We start from the raw sequence: 19,212 nt of genomic DNA, 5'->3' as shown, positions 1-19,212 counted from the left end.
TATCTCTGCCCAAGAATCCCTAGCTCCTCTTTCTTTTAAAGCCTACATGCCTCCTCATCATAGATCATCACTGTCATGCCCTTCTCTCCATCCTTTCTTACTCTATCTACACCACAACCCTGTGCCATTAGATCTAGAAGATGAGGTCCTAATTATAAGTGACCAAGATAGTGAAGAATGCTAGCAAGAATGCTAGGAGGTGAGATTGTTTGCTTTCTAGAATAACCCTAATGAAGAGTTACATAATCTAATTGACTAGTTGGAGGATTTTTGCAGCTATCAAGTAAGTATTTCTCACTATATTGATAGATTAGTCTACATACATGTGGAGAGGAGGTAGTGAAAAATGACTTCGTCTATAATTCTAACTATTTTTTCAAAAATCATGCGGTTAATTTTTTTGAATGGAAACCAAATTGTGATGAAGATAATTTAAATTTCTCGGCTCAAACCTGGTTCTCCATAAACCATATCCCTCTGGAGTTAAAACAAATTGACATTATCAAAAGGACAAGAAGATCAAGAGGAGTCTTGATTGGATTAGATGCTTCTATTGAGTGTTGTAACAACATAAAACTCCTAATCAAATGTAAAGCAAACAAAATGACTCTTAAAAAAATCAAAATTATTACCAATAGATCAACATACAAATTAAACTTTTAGAGGTATGAAGGCAAAGTTACAGAGATAATTAGGCTTGATGATGAGCAGAAATTTTCCTTAAGAACATTGCAAGCCACATCAAATCTCAATGCATCCTTTCCCATGATCAAAATAAGGCATCAAAGAATGTTGCAAGAGGAGTGCTCCACTGAGGAAGATGAATTGATGGTCACAAGAGATAACTCAACCAATGAAATGGAAGAAAAGTCAAATGAAGCTAAAGAAAAACATATTAGTAGTCAATCATCCCAAATCAATGGTAATTAGAAGGAAAGAACCAAAAAATCACAAGACAACAAACAAGGAAATATTCAGTCAAATATACTCAAAAAAATAGACAAGTGTAAAGACAAATTGAACTCAATAGTTATGGTGGAATAGAAAGATCCCAATCTCAGTTCAGAGAAGTCCCCTAAAATTGACAATTAGCCCAAATTACAGAGCATAGTAGTTCATAGTAAAAAGTCTAAAAGGAAAGAAAAGAAAGTTAAGGAAAGAAAAGGTCCCATGAAGTCAGTCAACAAACACAAGAATCTAGATTCTAAAATCAATATGGGGGGTAGTAAGAGAAATGATAGTTTAATCATAAATAATGATGAAATAGAACACCCACCCTTATATAAAGCAAATAGAGTCAATGGAAAGATGAAATAGATTGAAGACAACCCAAAGGTTCAAAGGCAATAGGTAGAAAAATCATCTCTGATGAGCTTATCTAATAAGAAGAATATTTTCAAGCAGCTAACCAAATTCTGGTAGACTCCCACCCCAAGGAGAGAGTATCCTAAAGACAAATTCAATTTAAGCACTATAGGATGAAACATGCCTAAAGACAGCCCAGTGTTAGACTTCAAAGATTTTTTAAATAAGGAGTTTAAGGAGAATGAAGAATTTGAAGTAGAAGCTTTAAAAGAGGATGAAAATAAAAATATAGAAAGGCTTTCAGAGGAATTCACCTAAGTTTCTGACTTTGAAAATGAGAACAATTGTAGCATCTCATAGAAAGAAGAACTATTGTAGCAAGTACTACAATTGGGAGGAGAAAATTACACTTTTGAAGACCTCAAAAGGGACCTCTTATCTTTTGGAAAAGAAAATCAGTCAAACAAAGACATTGATATATGGTAGTTAGAGGATTAAGTGAGGCTAAGGACAAAGACACCTTGGATCACCAAAGCATAACAGAATAGATACTACAAGAGCTAGACAATAAAGAAAAGGAGGTCAAGGAGAATAATCAATTTGAGACAGTTAAAGATACACAAGAGAATTTGGAATAGTTGGGTTTAAAAATGAACCAGGAAGGGGTTAATTCTCCTAATTTTGGCAGGACAAAACTCAAAAAGGAAGAAAATCACTCAAGGAACTTAGAGAAGCATATGGATAGTCTCATAAGCAGCAAAAAATTAGTCAGCTTTTTAATGCAAGCAAGGGGAAGTTCCTTCCCAAGGATCCATTAAGGTCACCATACAAAATGCTAGGGGCTTAAATTTCTCTAGCAAAAAAAGATTACTAAAAATAAATTTAAAATTATTTGAATCTAAAATCATTTTATGATAGGAAACTAAACAAAACAAAGCAGAAGGTATTAGATTAGGTAAGAAGTTAGGTAACTAGAGTATCACTATGCAAGAATTTGTAGGTGCATCTGGGGGTTTAGGTTTTATTTGGAATCATAGGAATCTAACCTTAGACATTTTAAGCAAACACAATAATTGGATTAGCAGTTCAATCAAAAGCTTGAAATCAAATCTCAAGTTCATTCTAATTAATATTTATGCTACAACCAACAATCAAGAGAAAAAAATTAGTCTGGGAATAAATCAGCCAATTCATAAAGGATCAACAAAATAGTCTTATCTTATTATGAGGAAATTTTAATACTATTTTAGACCTGAATGAAAAATTAGGGGTATCCCAACAGACCCCTCAATGTTGAAAAGATTTTTTAAAATGGTGTAATTTCCACAATTTGATAGATATCCCTTCCAAGAATGGGAACTTTACATGCAAAACAACATATGGAAGGATTTTTTGTATATAGCTGAAAAACTAGATCTAGATGTATATAACTTAAAGGAGATCTAGATGTATATAACTTAAACTAGATCTAGATGTATATAACTTAAAGGTTTTTTATTAAAGGAGATCTAGATGTATATAACTTAAATAGTCAAATCCTTGATTTTACTGATTATTGGTTCTGACCATTTCCCAGTCAAAATTGGATTTTCTGAGCCTCATAAACCTACTAGGAATTCATTTAAATTCAAAAAAAAATTGTTTTTAGATTCTAGTTTTTTAGATAATATAAAGGTGTGGTGGTCAGAAGGTAATTTTGAAGGATCTAGGATGTTTATCTTCATGTCCAAAATGAAGATGCTAAAAGAAAATATTCTCAGATGGAATAAAGAACACTTCAATAACATTTTTAAAGAAAAATAGTACATCAAAGACAGATTAAAGGAATTAAATCTCAAAATCATAAAGAAAGGTATGAATAAAAATAGATACTTTTTAGAAAAAGAATCACTCTCTAAACAATAGGATATTCTCTCCAAAGAAGAAATTTTTTGGAGACAAAAGTCAAGGGAAAGGTGGCTAGAGGAGAGAGATAGAAATAGTAAAATATCAAGTATTAGAAATCAGTTGGGTGTTTTGACTGATAAATCAAATGAAATATCATATATTTTTGTGAACCATTTCTAAAAAGCATTAAATAATTTTGAAGGGTCAAATAGAGTGGCCCGAGCCAACTTGCTTGAAGTTATTCCTAAATTAGTTACAGTGGAAGATAACAGAGCACTAAATAAGCCCATAACATTATAAGAAGTCAGAATGGTGGTGTTTAATATGAACCCTGACAAATCTCCAGGTCCAAATGGATTTCAGGCCTTTTTCTATTAGAAATGTTGGGACATCATTAGTATAGATCTCTAGGAAGCTATTGAAGCATCAAGGGGGTGGATCTTTGTTATTCGAACTTAATCACACCTTTCTCACTTTGATCCCCAAAAAGCAAGAGCCTAAGAGTCTAGGAGACTTTAGGCCCATTTCCCTATGCAACACTATCTATAAAATATTTTCAAAGATATTAAAAAATGAACTAAAATTAATCCTTTCAAAGATTATCTCTGAGGAACAGACATGTTTCATTCTATGTAGATCTATCCTGGATAAAGAATAAAGAGGTGTATATGTTCATGAAGCTTGACATCTAAAAGCATATGATATGGTGGATTAGTGGCTCCTCTGCAAAACCCTAGAAGCTTTTAGTTTTTCCCATTAATGGATTAACCTTATTTCAAATGCATTACCTCCACCAAAAATTTTTTTGTTACTGATGGTCCTCATGAAGTTTTTTTTGAAATCTCAAGGGGCATAAGACAAGGAGATCTGTTATCCCCATTTCTATATATAATTATGGCTAAAGCCTTTGGGAGGTCTCTCACTAAGGCTTATAACAAATATGAGATTAAAGATATTATTGTCACAAGGAATATCCCTAATATTACTCATCAACAATAAGAAGATGACACAATTTTTCCAAGTGAATGTTCAATGAAAGAAGCAGTAGCCTTAAAATCCATCATAGAGCAGTACATGAATGCAACTAGCCAAAATGTGAATGTCTGAAAATTGGAGATATATTTTATTAATACAAATTCTATGATGGAAAAAAAATCTTTCATATTATGGGATACAAAAAAGGTTCATTCCCATGCAAGTACCTTGGCATCGAGTTAGAAAAGGGTGTTAAGTCCAATATGGTTTGGTATAATACTATGGAGAAATTGGAAGCTAGGACTGGTTGTTGGAAAGATAAGTGGCTCATAAAAGTAGGAAAGAGGATCAAGATTAGTTTGGTTGTATTAGCAATAGCTACATACCCACCCTCTTGCCTACCTCTGCCCAAGCATCTCCATCATAAGTTAGAATCTAAACTTTGAAATTTCATTTAAAATGGCTATGAGGAAACCAAAAAATTGGCCCTCATTAAATGGGATAATATCTGCAAACCTAAGGATTGTGGAGGATTAGGTATTAAGAACTTGCAATGGCAAAATGAAGCCATAGGGGCTAAATTAATATGGCACCTTTACACAAAAAGGGAGCATAAATGGGCCAAGATTATGTATAATTAGTACCTAAAGGCAGAAGACCCTACTTTGGTTTTTAGAATGAAGGCCCTTCTTAGTGGATCAAAAATTTGGAACTTTATGGTTAAGTGTGGCCAGCTCATTAGTAAATATTTGACTTGGGATGTTGGAAATGGTGATGAAGTCCTTTTTTGAAAATATTCCTGGGATGGACACCCACCCATAGATAGTAGTCTACTCACAGGAGACCTTAAAGAAAAATTAATTAATCAGTGGGGTAGTAAAGTGAGTGACTATAAAATTAAGATTTCTACGGAAGAACACTCTAGGTGGATATGGAAACCTTTGAATGATATAGAGGTGGATCCAGCCACTATAAAGGCATATGAAAAGATCACACAAGGCAAGAAAGTTAAGCAACTTGAGAAGAATGACAAGTTCATTTGGGAGGCTTCAAATGATGGCAAGTATACTATGAAAAATGGATACAAAGCATTGTTAAACTCAAAGAGATGGGATGAAGTTGAAATCCCTCTAAAACTTTGTTGGGATCCTGCTTGCTTGCTGAAGGAAGGATTCTTCTTATGGCTAGCATTTCAAAATAGGATTATGATGGCAGATAAACTTCTTAAACTAGGTTTTGAAGGCCCCTTGAGATGTTCTCTTTGCAAGTGTGACAGTGAGAATGCTAACCATCTACTATGTGGCTGTCCATACTCTCAAGTCTGTTAGGACTGGCTTAGATAGAGATTAGGATGGTTCACTTTGTTATCGAAAGTGTATCTAATTGTCTTAAAGGTTGGCCCACTAACCTATGCAAGGGTGTCTATATTAAACTATGGAATATTTGTCCTTCCATTCTTGTGTGGAAAGTCTAGAAAGAAAGGAATAAAAGAAGAAGGTTCCTTCTCTTTTTGGGATGGCCAAATTAAAAAAGTATGTTCCAATTTGATCAATCCTCCTCTCATCTATTTCAAGAAAGTCAAGGAGGATAGGGATAGATGCAAATAGATTCCCCCTCTGAAGGGATGGGCAAAACTTAACTTTGACAGAGCTCCTAGAGGTAATCTAGGGATAGTAGGAATTGGATGTATCATCAGTGACTAGACAGGCTAGTGGATTGCTAAAAAAGCCAAGTCTATCAGACCTACAACCAATAACTTGGTTAAGATCAAAGTAATGGAAGAAGGACTAAAGCTCTGCCATGAATTAGGATTACCAAAAATATTCATCGAAGGCAATTCTCAAATTGTTTTAAATGCTACTAGGAATAAAGTTACTCCAAATTGGGTTCTCAAATCCAAATTAGAAGAAGTCATTATTCTTTTGGATAGGTTTGAAGAGGTCAAAATTTGTCATATCTTTCAAGAAGGCAATCAGAAGGTAGACCTCTTGGCTAAAAAAGGAGCTGATGGTGTTAACCTTCTAGTACTCAGAGATGGGCTATGAATTTTAGTTTCAATTTTTTAGTTATTTTTGACAATATGTAAGGTGCACCTATTAGCTTGATAAATATATTACTTAGGATAAATAGTTTAGGATTACCATATATAAGGAGAGGTTGTATGGGCTTATTAGTAAACTATAGATCTTGCTTCATAAACATGCCATGGGCTACATAATAGCTAGGTGGCTAAGGGTTTCTTTCCTTTTTAAAGATACCGTGTCATATAAATTATTTCTTGGGTTTCTTCTTAATATGCTACTACCTAGGGAGTAATAGATTATGATCAAGATTGAGAAAGATATGTAGGGTCTATCATTCCTCGCAATGATGCATGTACTACCTCTGAACTGATGCTTGTCTACCTCATAGTACTTTGGGAACATCATGTTTCTTAGTTTATGCAGGATAGTCAAGGAGCTTCTAGAAATTTTTTTTTTTTTGTCTTATTTCTCTTGCTATAGTGCCTTGTCTTTGTCATTCGGTTGGTTACCTTGTAAGTATGGACACTAACATCTTTGTTTTTCATTTTTCTTGAGCCCACATGATGGCCTTTTGACTCAACATCAAATTTGAAAGATGGAATCATATTCTTAGGCCAGTTGATGGGATGACTCACATTGCGGTCAGCAGGGCAATTGTTGAAGGTTTCTTCAACTATGACTTCACCTGGAGGATGAATAGTGATGTCATTGACACATTCATTGGATGTATGCCCAAAGCTGAGATCTCCAAATAGGCCATGGTAAGACTTTGTTTAAATATTTTTTATTCCACTTGGTGTCAAGGAGCTATGGAAGTCATCATGAGCCTGGATGATAATTTATGTGTGCCACTCCCTGAGATGTATATGAATCATCCACCAAGTAGCTTCGTTGTGGAAAACATACCCAGGAGGCCTACCTTAATGATAAGGGATATGATAGCTTTCAATATGGTTTGGCCCAAGATGGAAGCTTATTTTTATTTCCTCCTTTGATGGAGAAGGATCTTGATGGACCTAGGTCTCGACTAACTCAGCAATTACTTTGGCCTTTTTAAGGCTTATATCCACCTAAGTGTGGATTTTGGTAACCTAGATTTGCTGAATTTTTGCACTCCCAATATTGAGAAGTCTAGCAGAGAAAGGTCTTCATTCAAACTTCCCCCCATTTCTAGTCAGAAAATAAGAATGAAATTGCCAATGTAATCATGGTGTTTTCGAAGAAGTAAGGTGTGTCTTAGGTTTTTTTGGTTTTTGTTTCTCAGTTTGCCTTGCTCTAGTTTGCTGACTGGGCTATGTTGTATCATCCTCCCCACAAATTGGGAGTTTTGTTAGGGTTTTTTGTATTCAAAATGCAATTATCATAAAAGCTTAAGATGTTTATTATTATTCAAGATAGGTTCCTCTTAGTCTACATTAGGGTTTTTGATTTAGATATCAATTTAATGAAGATCGATATCGGATGATGGTCAAGATATGGATAGTTTAGGTGCATTTTAGAGATTTAGATGATCACACATACTTGTAATTCTTTATACTTAGTATGAATATAGACTTTAATTGGAGTGTCAATTAGTTTAGAGATATCAGAGTAATGCATCTTGTATTTAGCATGCAAAGCTGGGTTGGAAACATAGTAAGGGTTTTCTATTTTTCAGCTATGTAGATTCATGAATTTCACCAAATTATTTTTCTTTATGGAAAGTTTAATTATCTATATTTAGTAGGGTGCTCTATTTTTTTTACTAATTTTAAGGGCTCGATGGTGTGTGACTTAGCCTCAATTCATTTCAATTGTCTGATGTTCAAAAATGACATTCGGGGATGCAATGTTGGGTTTGTTGAGATTTTGGTTGGTTTCTAATAGTGGCTAGTCCAGCCAGTTCTATATGATCTCTGGTACTCACCCTATATTATCTTGAGGGGTTATTTTTTTTGCTATGGCATAATGAGATTAATGAATTTCAATCCTTAAGGGTAGCTATGGTCTAGTTTTTGTCATTGGATACTACAAGAATTGTAAAGAGACTATTGCATTTTATTATAGTTTACCATACCAAGGAAGTTTCAAAATAGCAACATTGTCAATCACAAGTACGTATATAATTTTCTAGGAGGGGTTGATTACTAATAATTTTTTATGACTATTTACATGGACTTATTTAATATGGAAGGGATAATTAATCATTTTGAGGAATTGGTAAGCCTCTTTTTAAGTTATGCATGATGCAGTAATTATCAATAGATAAGGGAAATAGTTTATTTTGTTTCAAGGTATCTCTTATTTCTAGGAAGAAAATTGCAGTCCTATCATTAACCACTTCGACTATCAAGTCTACAAGGCAAGGAAGAGTGTAACAAATAGTAAAGGAAGGAAGTAAAGTGCAATGGCTGGAAAGGTTCAACTATAACAATTCTCAGCCGCATATAAAATTCATATGATCATTTATACTCAATCAAATTGTGATCTTCTTTATAATAGTAATGAAAATTTTAATAATCTAATTGAGTTATGCCCCTTTTATGGTGTAGTAATAAAGGACCATGGTCCCAGGCTAGATTGGAGGTTTTCTTCCTCGTTCTTTCCTACCAGTACCTGTTTGAATGGAGGTACTCTATTGTAATTTAATAATTTTATTTTTACTAAATTCAAGGCCTTGGCCTTTTATCGATAAAAAAAAATTACAAAGAATTATATTTAAAAATAAAACAAAAATCTAAAAAAAATGAAAAACTTTTTTTAAAAGATTAAATTAGTTAATTTTTAAAATACTTTTAAAATATTTTATAAATAATTAGATTTAAAATAGAATAATTAATTTTATAGTACCAATTATTTTAAAATTTGATATCCATATAAAAATAAATAAATAAATATCAAACATTGAATAGTTATACTTTGTAAGACACTTAATATATCTAGTCTGCGCTTCTAATTTTTTGATGCAAATCACAAAGTGATTGATATACATAACACAAACTCACTCTAGTTCAATGATAGAAGATTTATTTGAAGCTTTAAATTTGATGGTTTAAGTGACTTATTCAAATGTAGTAGACTATATGAACTGCTTATTTTTATGAAAGGTATAAATGACACTTTTAATTATTTAAAAGCTAGAAAAATCTAGTATAGAGAAATATAGTATAGTATTCTAATATATATGTAATGTACAAATTGGTCTAGATAGGGAAAAATATATTTTTTGACATATTTAAAGGTTGCTTTCCTTGAGTAAACAGTTGTTGTCACTTGATTTTCCATTCCTTTTTCCATTTATGGGAAACTATTCTCATGGCTCTCCACTAAAGTATTCTATATAAAAGGGTCCATCATTTAAATTGATTGTGCTTGGTGGAAGGAGGAAATTCACAATTAGAGAAAAATTCTTGGTTTCTAAATGTTTGAGAAAGTAGTGTACTAAAGATGGAGAACTTTATGGAAAGTGCTCTCACATGATCAGTTCCATTAATTGACTAATTCTAAAATTGTTGAAAATGTATAAAGGATTACATTAAAATATGTTGGAATTTTCCATTTTCTTCTTGGTCAACTCAAATTACCTTTGAGGAGTTATGTGAGAAGTTAGCTCCATATGATTTAGATTAAGAAATTGAGGCCTTCTCATTAATTTCTTTAATGATCCCAATAACATGAAGAATATTTTTAAGGGATTTTAGGTTGAATGTGAATAGTTTCTTTAGTGTTATATTACTTGGATTCTTGAAATTAATGATCAAGAAATCATGGCTTTATGTTTCCCAAGATGGATGTTATTGCTTTTGTATGGAAATGGCTTCTTCAAATCTTCAATCAAGTTGTAATTTTCTTCACATTGATGAATCCCCATTACTCTATTTTTTCCCACAAAATTCTTGTATTCTAATTTTTATAATGCCTTAGTTGACCTCCCATGACATAGAATTGAGTTGGAAGAATAATATAATTTTGAATTTCAACTTGAGATTTTTTGAGGCATAAATGTGAACTTTCTATATAGGAAATGAGGTTATTAAAGAATAATTTTTCCCTCTTCTAAGGAGTAACAAAAGTGTGCCTAGTGCTAGGGCACAATAAGCTCAACAAACCAAGCTCTAATCCTAAAGAGGATCACCACCATAATTAAAATAAGGTTATAGGGTTAATAAATCACCCTCCCAACTATATCATTTCCATTACAAACCGTATCTTCTAGATGATCCTTTACCTACTATTGAGACACTTGACCCTTGTTTATGCTACCCTTCCCTCCTAACCTTTTCCTAGTGTTGAAGAGTTTGATAGCTCCAAATATGATATCAAAGAGGCGTTTGGTTCTTGGGCTACCCCTATCAACCATTTTATTTTTAACACAAAAGTAGGAGGTCTAGAGGCAAAAGGTTAAGTGTTTTCTTAAAATGCACAATAATTGACACTGGAAACAAATTAAGAAGATAGAATAAATTAGAAAGAGAATTGAACCTCATGTTTATCTATAACAAGTGGGGAGGAAAGATAATTCTTTCTATAATACTATTAATGGACATCTATCTAAGACTCCCCTCATTAATAATCACGAGACTGGGATCATGAAAAAATAAATCCAAATCAATACACCTTCGTGACTACTTTCTCTAAGAAAGAGGGACTTAATGCCATTTCCCTTGAAAATGCATATATTGAAAGTAAGACTTACAAGGAGTGAGAGATTTTGAACATTCTAGGTCATGGGTTTTCCAACAATGGACACCTCTTTCATATTGGCAAATTATCCTTGATAATATATAGAGCAAGGTGGTTATTGATGATGTTAATGTTGGTGCTAATGAATTGGCTTTTTTTTCTTGAAGGTCTAACTTTTCCTTGAATATGTGGCTAGAGATAGCCAAGAACAAGGAAGTAATAATTTAAAATAAATTAGGTCTCAAGAGAATGAAAACAGTTAGGAGGTCTCAATGCTAAGTGGCACATTGGTTCTTCACTATAATATGTAATGATAAAATTGGAACCTAATTTCAATGAGGAATTAACCAAATTGCTGAAATATTAGAAACCAAAAAACCATACAAAAAAAAACATAGAAGAAAAATTTAGAAATAAAAGCTAGAACACAACTTTGATGTGTGGGTGAAATATAAGGTTAAAATGCATGGAAAGAGGTACAAAATTGCCCTTTTACATGGGGATTGGATGCCAATGGAATTCTATAACAAGTGATTTTAGTTGAATTATTTTGGGGCTCTTACACTATATATGGTCTTTCTAGTTTTCATCTAACAACTCCATAATGGTAAATATTTGATTTAGCTTGCATAAATAAATATCAATAAATAGTAAAAGATTTCTAGGATATATGTAATTTTTTTAGTGTCATTGTTATTTTAAGATACTTTAATATAACTTTTTTTTTTCTTGATCGATACTCTAATATAACTTTGCTTCAAATATATATGGATTATTTTTTAATATTTAAACTTTACAATCATGATGGACAATCCCAAAAAAATCTGTCCTTATGCCTTATTCTTTTAAAAAATGAGACATGTGATAAATGCATTTAACTTTATAAAATACTAAAATATTAAATTATTAAATTTATTAATAAAATTTGATTGGTTAAAAAAATGATGTTTAATCACTTGTTAGATTATGTTTGTATAGTTCTATAGCCTAAGACAAGAACTAATAATAATAAATAATTTAAAAAGCTAAAATAAAGACAATTCCATAATATTTATTATAAATATATATTGATATATAAAATTTTCAAAGTAAAATATAATTATAAACAATATTACCTTTGATTTTTTTTATATGAATTTATTGTAAATATTGTTTTGAAAAGAAACTCATATTTAGTATATATGATTAATAAAATTAATTAAATATTTAAATATATAATATTTTATATAAAATTATTCATACATCAACTTTTATTTTCTTTTAGGTTGACTAGTCCTTAGCTTTTAATCTTCCACTTGCTTTAAACTATATTATCAAATAATCATTTTAGATGTTCTGACTGCTACCGATGGTAGAGTATCTATAGCTGGTTTTGAAATGATTCTGGAGACCATTTTAGCTTATAATTAAGGGCGGCGTGCAAGAGAGAAATATGATAAAGGGGTGTGGTTTACACATCACTTTCTACGAATAACGGAATAAGTCATATGTGTCTGAATTCTTGTTTTCAAATTATTCTTCTACACCAATCTCTGCTAAAAATAACAAGAAATATTTATAATTTTTATGGTAGATAATTTGAAATAATATAAATAATGATGAAAATATTATTGGATTAAATAGATTTTTGATGGAGAGGATATGTTTGAGAAATATTTGAACTTGAGAGAGTCTTTATTACGTACATTTGGTACATTGTTTATTAAGTTTTAGTAAGTTTTACTATTTACAGTGTGATTAAATAGATAATACAATTTTATAATGTTCACATCTAAATATTCATTAAAGATATTATTATTTTCAATAATGCACTTTGATTTAACAACAAAGTTGTATTAGTTCTATTTTTTTGTTAAATTGCTTTCATTTTTACGTGGAGATGGATTTCAAGGGTGGGAAGGGTCATGAACTTTCTATAATATCTAACATAAATTCTCAACACATGTGGTATTTTATTATAAAATGAAGATTTGAGATAGTAGTATATTTCTATTATGCCCATCATTAATGGGGAGAGGAAGGTTTTTTTCTGCAAGAACCCTCAGACTGATGTGAAATGGAGTGTTATAGGTGCCACAATCAAAATAAGCTTTGAAAAGGATTCAAAAAGCAACCCCTTTTGCAATATTGTAGGGTGCATAACACATGGCTATTGTGAGAGTATCCTCATAGAAAGACCAATGTTCCTTTGGGAGTCCATGGACAATCTTGCTAAGTTTAGGGTTGCTTTATTAGGGCTTCATTTGGGAAGGGACATGAAGGTGGTTCAAGGTTGCTTTATTAGAGAGAGATGTGTGTACACACACATATGCTCTTATAATCATATATTTTAAAGCATGTAAGGTTTGGTCAACTATTGTTCATTAAAGTTCTAAAAACATACATAAGAAATAAAAGTAAATGTGAAAATAAAGTTTATCTCAAGTTTAGATATTACACTATAAAATTAAGCTACCAAAAAAAAAAAAACAATAAATAAATTAAACAAATTTTCAAATAATTAACAAATTTAATTTAATATCTAATTTTAATTAAATATTTATATTGAATATTATATTATAATATTTGTAAAGAATTGTGAAATCCTCTTATGTACATGTTAATAGATTTTTAAAAAAATTCAGGAGAAAGGAACATATGAAAAAGGTATGTGCTGAGTTTGCCCTACAATAGTGCGACATTGGCGAGCGCTAAGGGCCATGCAATTTTGACGTGCCGTGGTCGTCGTTGCAATTATAGGGCATACTAAAGACCGTCATTAGTTTTGACTCATGTGGTAGCCTTTCTCCACATAGTGTGTGTGATTTGAAATGGAGTGCTCGCCTGTTAATGGTGAGAGATCCATCACCATGAGCTCGTTTCCTGAGAAAGAGGTTGTGTCTACCTTCGCTCCAATTTTGCCATGCGACCATCTTCTTCCAAACTAGCAAGAGCTTTCATATGGTGCTGCTAACAACACCATGACTCTGCCTTTGATCTAGGAACAAGATGGATCATTTACCTTTAATCAAGAGGAGAGTGGATTTAAATTCAAGAGCTTGCCAATTCAAATGCATGGAATCGATGAAGAGTGGCCGCAAAAGTGTGGATTTGAGTTGGAGAGCTTTCTGATTCAAATGCAAGGGTTTGATGATTTTCAATTCATTTCCATGTTGCATTCGCATGAGGAAGATTATGGCTATTCAGATGATGATGGTACGCTCTGATACCACTTGATGAAGTACTCCTCTGATACCATTGATGATGGTATGCTCTGATACCACTAATGAAGGGCCACACCACCCAACCAACTCACAACCAAGAATGCAATAATATGGAGACCAAGAGAAATAAAAAATGCAATTTGATTATACTTGAAAAATTCAATAGCAAGTACAATAACCTTTTTGCAAGATCTCTCAAGATCCAAACCCAAGCTAGTCTAGATCCACACTCTAGTAGAAACCTCCAAGATCTCAACTTGTGCTCGCAATCCACCAAGAAACCTCCTTGTTTCTAAATTGTAGTCACTATCTCTTCTCCAACCTTATCCAAGATCCAAGTGTAAACTACCTCACATTCGACGCTCTGTCTACACACTCACAAGTCTACTACAATCCTGCTGTAAACTGCCTCACATTTGGTGCTCTGTCCATAGACTCAGGAAAACTCACTCTTCACTTCCTCTTTCTCTTTCACACCTTGAAGCTTTCACCTTCCAAAGCTTCAACTTTCCAAGCTACTCCTTCTCAAGCTTCTCCTTCTCAAGCTTCTACTCCTCAAGCTTCCACTTCTCAAGCTTCCACTTCTCAAGCTTCTCCTTGAGCTTGATTAGAAATGCTCATATGCCTTGCTTAAATAGGCTCTTACCACCCAATGCATGACTTATCCACAACCTTCTACAACTTCCATAACCTTCTACAATATCCACAACTTTCTACCATAACTTTATAGAATTCTACCCACACACCTCGATAAATGGAATGATAACCATTTATTTTTTTATTTTTTCCTATTATTCCACCTATGTACGTCGACAATAGAAATCCCCTTTTCCTTTCTTTTCTCCTTTTTTCCCCTTTTTATTTTTAAAATTATTTCTTCTCTAATTTTTGTCACTTTCTCTCTCCTCTAGATTTTTTTTTTCAATAATTTTTCCATGCAAGATGCTCCTGCATCAGACTCCCCTGGTAGATAGAAAAGTGTGTCCCACACTTTGACACCAAAAAAAAAGATCTACCACCATCTTCATCTTCACCAAAGGCTTCCACCTCAACAGGGACAACAAAACCACCATGCAAATCTTCCACATCTACATTACTCTATCAAACACTAGAATCTCAACCATCCAATTAGCATGCTCACTCCCAAGAACAATCTGAACATAATACTTCAATAGAAAACCCTCATCTACATCAGAAACTAGTGAATTCATACCCACAACAACAAACTCTGCATCAGCAACAACCAAGTCCACATCAGCAGCAATATGTATATTTCCATCAACACAAGCCAAAATCTCAACACCAACAACCTCATTGCTCACAACAAGATGCTCTGTAATACATAACTCACCTCCAACAACAATTGGATCATCCACAACCAAGTGCTCCACAATCTCCATGTCAGACTCAATCAGCTGATCATGAGAACCAATCTCCATCCCAACATTAGCAAGGTTAGGAATATCCTCAACAACAACCTCTAGTTGCTCTATAGGTTTTGCATCAGGCTCAACAAACTGATCAGCAAAACCAACCTCTTCCCCCTTGACCTTCTTAGCTTGATCAACCAATCTAGCATCCAACCGAGCAAACATCTTATAAAAATTCCTCTCCACTATATCATGGATTTTTGCAATCATCTTAGGGTCTAGTCCTCTTGGAGCCATCTCCAAGATCTTCGTAAACCCACTACAACAAATCCTTCCCATTTTTCTTGTGACAACCTTGAATTGTTTGCAAGTCAGATCGCAACCTACCACCTTGCATGAACAATCAAGAACCACATCACAAGTCTAGGACAATGGATCTGCAATCCACAAGATCTCTACAATCATGCCTCAACAAGTTCAATCTTCCATCTCTGCATCCATCAATCTGTATGTCCTCCCAAGGTCCTAGTGCAAACTACCTTAGCTTTGGTGATCTATTTACACGCTCAGGAACTCCCACTCTAATAAACTTCACCCAACCAAGGTCTTGGTACAAACTACCTCTCACTTCGGCAATCTGCGTGTGCACTCAGAAACTCCTACTCTGATACCACTGATGATGGTACACTCTTATACCACTTGATGAAGTACTACTCTGATACCACTGATGATAGTACACTCTGATACCACTAATGAAGGGCCACACCACCCAACCAACTCACAACCAAGAATGCAACAATATGGAGACCAAGAGAAATAAAAAATGCAATTTGATTATACATGAAAAATCCAATAGCAAGTACAATAACCTTTTTGCAAGATCTCTCAAGATAGAAACCCAAGCTAGTCCAGATCCACACTCTGGTAGAAACCTCCAAGATCTCAACTTGTGCTTGCAAGCCACCAAGAAACCTCCTTGTTTCTAAACCGTAGTCACTAGCTCTTCTCCAACCTTATCCAAGATCCAAGTGTAAATTGCCTCACATTCAGCGCTCTGTCTACACACTCACAAGTCTAGTACAATCCTGCTATAAACTACCTCACATTCGGTGCTCTGTCCATAGACTCGAAAAAACTCACTCTTCACTTCCTCTTTCTCTTTCACACCTTGAAGCTTTCACCTTCCAAAGCTTCAATTTCCTAAGCTACTCCTTCTCGAGCTTCTCCTTCTCAAGCTTCTACTCCTCGAGCTTCCACTTCTCAAGCTTCTCTTTGAGCTTGATTAGAAATGTTCATATGCCTTGCTTAAATAGGCACTTGCCACCCAATGTATGACTTATCCACAACCTTGTAGAATTCCACCTACACAATATCCACAACCTTCTACAACTTCCATAACCTTCTACAATATCCACAACTTTCTACAATATTCATAACTTTCTAGAATTCTACCCACACACCTCAATAAATGGAATGACAACCATTTATTTTTTTATTTTTTCCTATTATTCCACCTATGCACCTTGAAAATAGGAATCCCCTTTTCCTTTCTGTTATTTGTCCTCTCATTTTTGTCACTTTCTCTCTGCTCTAGATTTATTTTTTCTTCAATAATTTTCCCATGCAAGATGCTCCTACATCATCAGAGCCCAACCTTTTGGCTTGGTAGACTCATGAACCAACTGTCTCAGAGTTATGTTGTGGAGAAGTATTTTTCGAGCAACCAAGGAACAACTCCTTTTATATATTGGAAGATGTAATGGTGAAGCTCCCAACAGTTTCTCCTATTCTTAGTCCTAGCTTGCCGATGAGCCCCTAGATTCTTCCTTCCCCACAATTTTCTTTAGATGTTTGCTCTTCTTCATGCCTACTATTTTTGGCTAGGGTTTCATGCCCACAGATGAGCTTTCCAATTCCTCCTTCCCCATAGTTTTCTTCAAATGTGAGCTTCTCTTCTGGTAGGGTTTCATGCTCATTAGCTTCATTACAGTTGAGTGAGGTAGAGACGGAGCATTTAAATCAGTTGACACAGTTACAAAGTTGACGTAAGCCTCATCAATATCCTTTTATAGAGTTGTAGAGCATTTTGGCTCATCACAAGAGAAGTAAAATTTGGGAAAAGATTTGGTCTTTGGAGAAACTGATACCCCATGTTTTGAAGCTCGATATAGCTAGAATGTTGGACAAGGCTATCAAGTACCTTTAATTCTTGAAAGTGCAAGTTTAAGTTTTGGAAGATTATGCTAATTCAAAGCCAGGTCTCAAACCAAACCCTAACTATGCAGATTATATTGCGAATATTTGCATGAATTTTAATAGCGAATATGCTTTGGCGATGCAAAGATCAGGTTCTATTGCCGCTTCATCAAATATTACTAACCAGATGCTTCACACTCTACTGAGCTCCTCTAGAATTCAGAAATAGCTCTTCAGTGCACGAAAAATCATGGTTACATTGTAGCAAAAGGAAAAGCTTGAATCTACATGAATTGATCTATCCAGTAATTTCTCTGATTTATTCATAGGTTGACATTTAAAAATCTTTTTTTTCCCTTTTCTAATTTCATAGCTATACTGAATTTGATTTTGAGTTTTGTTAGAATTATTAATCTTTCCTTGGTTGTATTTATTTATTTATTGGGATAAACCAAGGTATCCCTTATGTATTATTTATTTGTCCTCTAGTCCACATGTAAAGGACATGTCATTCTTGTCCTATTGTCCACTTGTGAGGACAACTCTTTTTTGTATTTCCTTTAATAAGGAAAATAGATATTCCTCCTTAAGAAGAACTTGACACTTTGCACACACCTTTTATGAATGTGGCATTCATAGAAATGGGAGTTACACATGCAAAGACATGCAACTCCTTTCTCATCTCTTTAAAAGAGGTGCTTCTCTCTCTCATTTTTATCTAGTCTCCATTATTCACATCAAGTTTTTGATGCTATTGTAAATGAGCTATTTTGGTGTATTTCTTCTCTCTCTCTTTCTCATTCTTAGGCTTTTGCCTCATTCATAATACTCACAAGGGGTTTTCTTTGCTTTCCCCTTATCAAATCCTTGTCTCTTGTGTTGCTTATCTTTGGTATTGCTCCATTGATCTTGTATCATTTGTATGGTAAAACTCTTCTTCCTCTCTTGGATTAAATCTATTATTCAATGCTATTTCATTTTATTATATTTTATCATTTCAATCACTTTTTCTAACATGGTATCAGAGCTTTCTAATCCTTGGTTTGATCTTTTGTGAAGGTTACCATATTGGAGAACTTTGTTGAGGAGAAGTGAAGAAAAAAATTCATATCTATTTTTTTTGCAGATTTTTTATTCAATCTTCAAATTTTTTTCTAACCCTCTTTGGAAGGTTTACCACCAAAGAGTTCTTCATTTTTTATTTTTTCTAACCTCCTTTGGAAGGCTTGCCACCAAAGGATTCTTTATTTTTTAATTTTTTTATTATATCTAACCCTATTTCTGTTCCAGGCTTTTTAAGTTTATGAAATTCAAGTTTTTTTTTCTATTTTTGTTTTAGAAAAGAAAGTACAACAGTTTGTATTTTTCTTATATCTCATAATCTATGATCTGGGTTTGGTTAAAATTTTAACAGCATTTAGAAAACATAAAAACGAAAAAACTCTTTAAATTTCATTTGTATCAGAATAGTATTGCAAAAGTTATTGTACTATATGTGCAGTATTATTTGTTTTCCAAATTTTAAGACAACAGTTCGTATTTTTATGATATCTCTCAATCGGTGATCTGGGTTTGGCTGAAATTTGAACA

This window comes from Cupressus sempervirens, chromosome 6 (assembly GCF_028749045.1).
Source record: "Cupressus sempervirens isolate cs-2001-9-10 chromosome 6, ASM2874904v1, whole genome shotgun sequence".
In the NCBI taxonomy this organism is placed as follows: domain Eukaryota; kingdom Viridiplantae; phylum Streptophyta; class Pinopsida; order Cupressales; family Cupressaceae; genus Cupressus; species Cupressus sempervirens.
This window is presented reverse-complemented; position numbering follows the sequence as displayed.